The following is a 9,036-nucleotide window of genomic DNA, read 5'->3' on the forward strand; positions in this document are numbered from 1 at the left end:
TAGCATGGAACAATCAAAAATTATAGATACGTTGGAGACGTATCAAAACTCCATGCAGATGGGCTTTCGGAATCACTTGATTATGAATAATTTGATACTTGCGAACCATGCCTCATGGGCAAGATGACTAAAACTCCGTTCTCTGGAACAATGGAGCGAACCACTGACTTATTGGAGTAATACATACCGATGTATGCGGTCCAATTTGTGTTGAATCTCGCGGCGTGTATCGTTATTTTATGACCTTCACAGATGATTTGAGCAGATATGGGTATATCTACTTAATGAAACACAAGTCTGAAACATTTGCAAAGTTCAAAGAATTTTAGAGTGAAGTGGAGAATCATCATAACAAGATAATAAAGTTTCTACGATTTGATCACGGAGGCGCATATTTGAGTTACGAGTTTGGCCTTCATTTAAAACAATGTGGAATAGTTTCACAACTCACGTCATCTGGAACACCACAGCGTAATGGTGTGTCCGAACGTCGTAACCGTACTTTATTAGATATGGTGCGATCTATGATGTCTCTTACCGATTTACCACTATCATTTTGGGGTTATGCATTAGAGACAGCTGCATTCACGTTAAATAGGGCACCATCTAAATCCATTGAGACGACACCGTATGAACTGTGGTTTGGCAAGAAACCTAAGCTGTCGTTTCTTAAAGTTTGGGGTTGCGATGCTTATGTGAAAAAGCTTCAGCCTGATAAGCTCGAACCCAAATCGGAGAAGTGCATCTTCATAGGATACCCAAAAAGAAACTGTTGGGTACACCTTCTATCACAGATCCGAAGGCAAGATATTTGTTGCTAAGAATGGATCCTTTCTAGAGAAGGAGTTTCTCTTGAAAGAAGTTTGTGGGAGGAAAGTAGAACTTGATGAGGTAATTGTACCTTCTCTCGAATTGGAAAGTAGCTCATCACAGAAAACTGTTCCTGTGATGCCTACACCAACTAGAGAGGAAGCTAATGATAATGATCATGAAACTTCACATCAAGTTACTACCAAACCTCGTAGGTCAATCAAAGCACGATCCGCACCAGAGTGGTACGGTAATCCTGTTCTGGAAGTCATGTTACTAGACCATGACGAACCTACGAACTATGAGGAAGCGATGATGAGCCCAGATTCCGATAAATGGCTTGAGGCCATGAAATCTGAGATAGGATCCATGTATGAGAACAAAGTATGGACTTTGATTGACTTGCCCGATGATCGGGGAGCCATTGAGAATAAATGGATCTTCAAGAGGAAGACAGATGCTGATAGTAGTGTTACTATCTACAAAGCTCGAATTGTCGCAAAAGGTTTTTGACAAGTTCAAGGTGTTGACTACGATGAGATTTTCTTACTCGTATCGATGCTTAAAGTCTGTCCGAATCATGTTAGAAATTGATGCATTTTATGAAATCTGGCAAATGGATGTCAAACTGCATTCCTTAATGGATTTATTAAAGAAGAGTTGTATCTGATGCAACCAGAAGGTTTTCTCAATCCTAAAGGTGCTAACAAAGTGTGCAAGCTCCAGCGATCCATCTATGGACTGGTGCAAGCATCTCGGAGTTGGAATATACGCTTTGATGAGTTGATGAAAACAAATAGTTTTATACAGACTTGCGGTGAAGCCTGTATTTACAAGAAAGTGAGTGGGAGCACTACAGCCTTTCTGATAAGTATATGTGAATGACATATTGTTGATCAGAAGTGATGTAGAATTTTCTGGAAAGCATAAAGGAGTGTTTGAAAGGATTTTTTCAAAGAAAGACCTCAGTGAAGCTACTTACATATTGGGCATCAAGATCTATAAAGATAGATCAAGACGCTTGATAAGACTTTCGATGAGTACATACCTTGATAAGATGTTGAAGGAGTTCAAAATGGACCAGTCAAAGAAGGAGTTCTTGCCTGTGTTGTAAGGTATGAAGTTGAGTAAGACTCAAAACCCGACCACGGCAGAAGATAAAGAGAGAATGAAAGTCATTCCCTATGCCTCAACCATAGGTTATATAAAGTATGCCATGTTGTATACCAGACCTATTGTGTACCTTGCCATGAGTTTGGCAAAGGGGTACAATAGTGATCAAGGAGTAGATCACTGGACAGCGGTCAAAATTATTCTTAGAGGACTAAGGAAATATTTCTCGGTTATGGAGGTGATAAAGAGTTCATCGTAAAGAGTTACGTCGATGTAAGCTTTAACACCGATCTGGATGACTCTGAGTCTCAATATGGATACATATTGAAATTGGGAGCAATTATCTAGAGTATCTCCATGCAGAGCATTGTAGACATAGAAATTTGCAAAAAACATACGGATCTGAATGTGGCAGACCCGTTGACTAAACTTCTCTCACAAGCAAAACATGATCACACCTTAGTACTCTTTGTGTGTTAATCACATGGTGATGTGAACTAGATTGTTGACTCTAGTAAACCCTTTGGGTGTTTGTCACATGGCCATGTGAACTATGGGTGTTAATCACATGGTGATGTGAACAATTGGTGTTAAATCACATGGCGATGTGAACTAGATTATTGACTCTAGTGCAAGTGGGCGACTGAAGGAAATATGCCCTAGAGGCAATAATAAAGTTGTTATTTTATATTTCCTTATATCATGATAAATGTTTATTATTCATGCTAGAATTGTATTAACCAGAAACTTGATACATGTTTGGATACATAGACAAAACACCATGTCCCTAGTAAGCCTATACTAGACTAGCTCGTTAATCAAAGATGGTTAAGTTTCCTAACCATAGACATGTGTTGTCATTTGATGAACGGGATCACATCATTAGGAGAATGATGTGATGGACAAGACCCATCCGTTAGCTTAGCATGTTGATCGTTCAGTTTTATTGCTATTGCTTTCTTCATGTCATATACATATTCCTTTGACTATGAGATTATGCAACTCCCGGATACCGGAGGAATACCTTGTGTGCTATCAAACGTCACAACGTAACTGGGTGATTATAAAGATGCTCTACAGGTATCTCCGAAGGTGTTTGTTGGGTTGCTATAGATCGAGATTAGGATTTGTCACTCCGAGTATCGGAGAGGCATCTCTGGGCCCTCTCGGTAATGCACATCATGATAAGCCTTGCAAGCAATGTGACTAATAAGTTAGTTGTGGGATGATGCATTACGGAACGAGTAAAGAGACTTGCCGGTAACGAGATTGAACTAGGTATGAAGATACCGACGATCGAATCTCGGGCAAGTAACATACCGATGACAAAGGGAATAACGTATGTTGTCATAACGGTTTGACCGATAAAGATCTTCGTAGAATATGTAGGAACCAATATGAGCATCCAGGTTTCGCTATTGGTTATTGACCGGAGAGGTGTCTGGGTCATGTCTACATAGTTCTCGAACCCGTAGGGTCCGCACGCTTAACGTTTGATGACGATTTTGTATCATATGAGTTATGTGATTTGGTGACCGAATGTTGTTCGGTGTCCCGGATGAGATCAAGGACATGACGAGGAGTCTAGAAATGGTCGAGAGGTAAAGATTCATATATAGGATGATAGTATTCGGACACCGGAAGTGTTCTGGGGGTACCGGGTATGTATCGGGTCACCGGAAGGGGTTCCGGGCAACCCCCGGCAAGCTATATGGGCCTAATGGGCCAAGACGGGAAACACGGCAGCCAAAAAGGGGCTGGTGCGCCCCCCATATGGGCTGGCCAAATTGGAGAAGGAAAGGAAAAAGGGAATAGGATTTCCCCTTCCCCCTCTTCCCTTCCTACTCCAAATAGGAATAGGAAAGGGAGGAGGCCGAATTGGGAGGACCCCAAGTAGGATTCCTCCTACTTGGGGTGCCCCCTTGGCTGCCTCTCCTCCCCTCCAACCTATATATATATATATATATATATATATATATATATATATATATATATATATATATATATATATATATATATATATATATATATATATATATATATATATATATATATATGAGGGGGGGCACCGCTAGAACACACAACAAACATTGTTAGCCGTGTGCGGCGCCCTCCTCCAAAGTTTACGCCTTCGGTCATATTCACGTAGTGCTTAGGCGAAGCCCTACGCGGATCACTTCACCATCACCATCACCACACCGTCGTGCTGATGGAACTCTCCCTCGACACTTTGCTGGATCAAGAGTTCGAGGGATGTCATCGAGCTGAACGTGTGCAGAAATCGGAGGTGTCGTACGTTCGGTGCTTGATCGGTCGAAATGAGAAGAAGTTCGACTACATCAACTGAATTGTCAAACGCTTCCGCTTTCGGTCTACGAGGGTACATGGACACACTCTCCCCCTCTCGTTGCTATGCATCTCCTAGATAGATCTTGCGTGAGCGTAGGATTTTTTTTGAAATTGCATGCTACGTTCCCCAACAGATGACGTCCCTCGAACTCTTGATCCAGCAAAGTGTCGAGGGAGAGTTTCGTCAGCACGACGGCATGGCGACAGTGATGGTGAAGTGATCCGCGCAGGGCTTCGCCTAAGCACTACGACAATATGACCGGAGGCATAAACTGTGGAGGGGGCGCCGCACACGGCTAACAATCGTTGTTGTTTATTCTAGCGGTGCCCCCTCATATATATATATAGGTTGGAGAGGAGGAGAGGCAGCCAAGGGGGCGCCCAATCCTACTTGGGCGCCTCCCTATTCGGCCTCCCCCTTCCATATCCATCCGGAGCGGGAAGGAAGGAGGAGGGAGGAGGGAAGGAAGGGGGAGGCCGAATCCCTTCCCTTGCTTTCTCCCTTCTCCTCTTTCCTTCCCTCTTATTTTGGCCTACATGGGGCGCACCAGCCCCTTAGGGGCTGGTTTGTCCCCCTCTTGGCCCATGTAGTTACAGGGGGGATGCCCGAAACCCCTTCCGATGACCCGATATGCACCCGGTACCCCCGAAACACTTCTGGTGTCCAAATAGCATCATACAATATATGAATCTTTACCTCTCGACCATTTCGAGACTCCTCGTCATGTCCGTGATCTCATCCAGGACTCCGAACAACATTCGGTCACCAAATCACATAACTCATATAATACAAAATCGTCATCGAACGTTAAGCGTGCGGACCCTACGGGTTCCAGAACTATATAGACATGACCGAGACACCTCTGCAGTCAATCACCAACAACGGAACCTGGATGCTCATATTGGTTACCACATATTCTACGAAGATCTTTATCGGTCGTACCGTAATGGCAACATACGTTATTCCCTTTGTCATTGGTATGTTACTTGCCCGAGATTCGATCGTCGGTATCTTTATACCTAGTTCAATCTCATTACCGGCAAGTCTCTTTACTCGTTCCGTAATACATCATCCCGCAACTAACTCATTAGTCACATTTCTTGCAAGGCTTATTATGATGTGCATTACCGAGAGGGCCCAGAGATACCTCTCCGATACTCGGAGTGACAAATCCTAATCTCGACCTTTGGAGATACCTGTAGAGCATCTTTATAATCACCCAGTTACGTTGTGATGTTTGATAGCACACAAGGTATTCCTCGGGTATCCGGGAGTTGCATAATCTAATAGTCAAAGGAAAATGTATATGATATGAAGAAAGCAATAGCAATAAAACCGAATGATCAACATGCTAAGCTAACAGATGGGTCTTGTCCATCACATCATTCTCCTAATGATGTGATCCCGTTCATCAAATGACAACACATGTCTATGGTTAGGAAACTTAACCATCTTTGATTAACGAGCTAGTCTAGTAGAGGCTTACTAGGGACACGGTGTTTTGTCTATGTATCCACACATGTATCAAGTTTCCGGTTAATACAATTCTAGCATGAATAATAAACATTTATCATGATATAAGAAAATATAAAATAACAACTTTATTATTGCCTCTAGGGCATATTTTCTTCAGTCTCCCACTTACACTAGAGTCAATAATCTAGTTCACATCGCCACATGATTTAACACCAATAGTTCACTTCACCATGTGATTAACACCCTTAATTCACATCGCCATGTGACCAACACCCAAAGGGTTTAGTAGAGTCAGTAATCTAGTTCACGTCGCCATGTGATTAACACCCAAAGAGTATTAAGGTGTGATCATGTTTTGCTTGTGAGAGAGGTTTAGTCAACGGGTCTGGCACATTCAGATCCGTATGTATTAATTCCTACTAATGACATATAGGCTTCATTGTGCAAATCCTCTTTCATTCTTTTATTACCTTACAATATTAAAATAGCCAAAACTGGGATGTATATCCTTGTCTAGCCAAAACTGGAGTACAACATACTGTATTAGGGAACAGAATACCCTGATAGAAGTCTGAAAACTATTTGCTGTTTATGCGCAGTATTCATAAATGTTAATGCTGTAGTAAATTAGCTCTGGATCTATTACTTGAAGTAGGAACTAACTGAATTTCACTGGAATGCTAATTTTGTGCAATAAATTGAAATGGAGGGAAGACACTGTGCATCTTGAATCAAACAGATACTAATTGAATCCATTTATAGCTTAGCTGTATTGTGTATTTTGTGCAATAAATTGAAATGGAGGGATTCTTACCTTTCGTCTGTGTTTCACTTTTGTTCCTGTCTTATTTTTTCAGAGAAAATATCAGACTGGACAAACGTCGTGCTGGCATATGAACCAGTTTGGGCCATTGCAACCGGCAAGGTTGCTTCCCCTGCTCAAGCACAGGAGGTATACTCTCCTCAATAAGAGCAATAAGCGCTTCTTTTCACAGATTGCTGTTTCTATAAGACATTTTGTTCACATGTTACTGCTTGCCTGCTTCTATAAGACATTCGAGCCTCTCCCTATATCTGATACCAACAAATCACTCTCAATAGTTACTTGTTGTTATAATTCTGATATCTTGAAACTCCAGTCGTACTAGGTTCACGATGGTCTGAGGAAGTGGCTCCACGCTAATGTTGGTCCCGCAGTTGCTGAATCTACCACGATTATCTATGCAGGTACTACCGCCTGCAATAGTTTTACATTCTGCCGCGAAACTGACAGTAAATCATGAACTGAATTTCACTGGAATGCTGATTTCTTCGTACAATATTCCATTTTACCTCGTATACTGCTGTAAACTGGACCTCACCCTTTACGGTCTCCTTGAATGTATTTTCCAGGCTCTGTAAATGGGGCAAACTGCAAAGAACTTGCGGCTCAACCTGATCTTGATGGGTTCCTTGTTGACGGCGCTTCACTGAAGGTCTTAATCCGTATTCCTAATAATTAATTAACTACACGTGACATTTTATTCAAATGAAGTCAATACAGGACATTATGTCAAAGCTCAATTGGCTAAGCTTCTATACAATGCTTATGGATCATGACCTTTACTTTTTTGTATGTTTGTGCAGCCTGAGTTTGTGGACATCATCAAGTCTGCCACCGTGAAGTCTGCTTCTGCTTAGTTGTTTTTGAGATGCAGGCAGTCGCTTGTAGGACTGAAGTATGCTTATTGTCTTTATAAGACTGTTTGACCATCTTGTTCAAATTCGAGTGCACTGTTATGTCGTATTGACCATCTTATCTTTACGGTGATGCATGCTTATGTTTGCTTGTTTTTGTCTGGAACGGTAATCGGATTACTTATATGTACCACCCATGCACAAATTCGACAAAATTTGCAGAGGCCTGTTGACATCATGCTCTAAAACACTATGCTCCCTAGTTTTTAAGGCCTCACAATTAATAGAGGTCTTCAACTGAAATTGGGTCACCCGATTTTGACCGAGTCAACAATTTCTCAAAGCCCTCTCATTCAAATCTTTTATTGTCTATAACACTAAGCTTCCTAGTAGAGCCAACATTCAATTGAGGTCTCCAATTAGAATTGGGTCATCTGATTTTGATGTCAACAATTTCTCAAAGCTCTCTCATTTAAATTTTTTATACTATGCACTATGCTTCCTAATTTTTTAAGGCCTCACGATTAGTTGAGGTATTCAATTTAGAATGGGTCAATCGATTTTGACTCGGTCAACACTTTCTCAAGCTCTCCCATTCAGTTCTTTTAATTCGCCATGTTCCCTAGTTTTGAAGCATTTCATTCAATTGAGGTATTCAATTTTGGATTTGGTTTACGATTTTGACCGGACCAACATTTTTTCAAATCAATCAGCGGCAACCGGCCTATAAAAACATATCAATCCCGCGCACCCTCCCACCGCCTGAAAAAAAGAAGCGCTACCATGTGATATTGTAGCACCAATATAGTAGTACATACGATCGCCGACACAGAAATTTCCCCACATAACTATAGGTTGTTAGCAGATAACACAGAATCACACCACGAAAGACCTACCAAAGAACCGCGTTATAAACAAAAATAAAACACACTCTATTATCTCCCCAGCCAGCCAGACTAAATATTCCATTGAGTCAAAATATAAGGGGTATTAGTTTTGTAGAAAGTCAAATTTCTTTAACGTTGACCAAGTTTAGAGCAAAAATATCGAAATCTACAATATTAAACAAAAAATTATTCAAATTTATTTCATTATGAATTTAAAAATACTGATTTGATATTATGGATTTTTTGTATATCTCTCTATAGATTTGATCAAACTTACAAGGTTTGAATTTTCAAAAAATTCATGTTATATTTTGAAACAGAGTGATTATTTTTTGAAGAAACCCAACAATACCAACGGCGCAGCAAAGCGCGCCAAACCCTTCTAGTACTATATACCATGCTTCCTAATCTTTAAGGCCTCACAACTAATTTAAGTCTTCAATTTAGAATTGAATCACCCGATTTTCACCGGTTCAATAATTTCTCAAGGAGATCTTCCATTTAATTATTTTATTTCACTTTGTCCCCTAATTTTGAAGCTCTTTCGTTTGGTCGAGATATTTAATTTGGATTTGGCTTACGATTTTGATCGGGCCAATGATTTTCCAAATCAACTGGCTTACAAAAACATATCAACCCCGCACACCCTCCCATCGCCTGAAAAAGGGAAACACCACCATATGATACTATAGCACCAATATAGGACATGCAGCCATTGATGCA

Source organism: Aegilops tauschii, chromosome 3 (assembly GCF_002575655.3).
Source record: "Aegilops tauschii subsp. strangulata cultivar AL8/78 chromosome 3, Aet v6.0, whole genome shotgun sequence".
NCBI lineage: Eukaryota > Viridiplantae > Streptophyta > Magnoliopsida > Poales > Poaceae > Aegilops > Aegilops tauschii.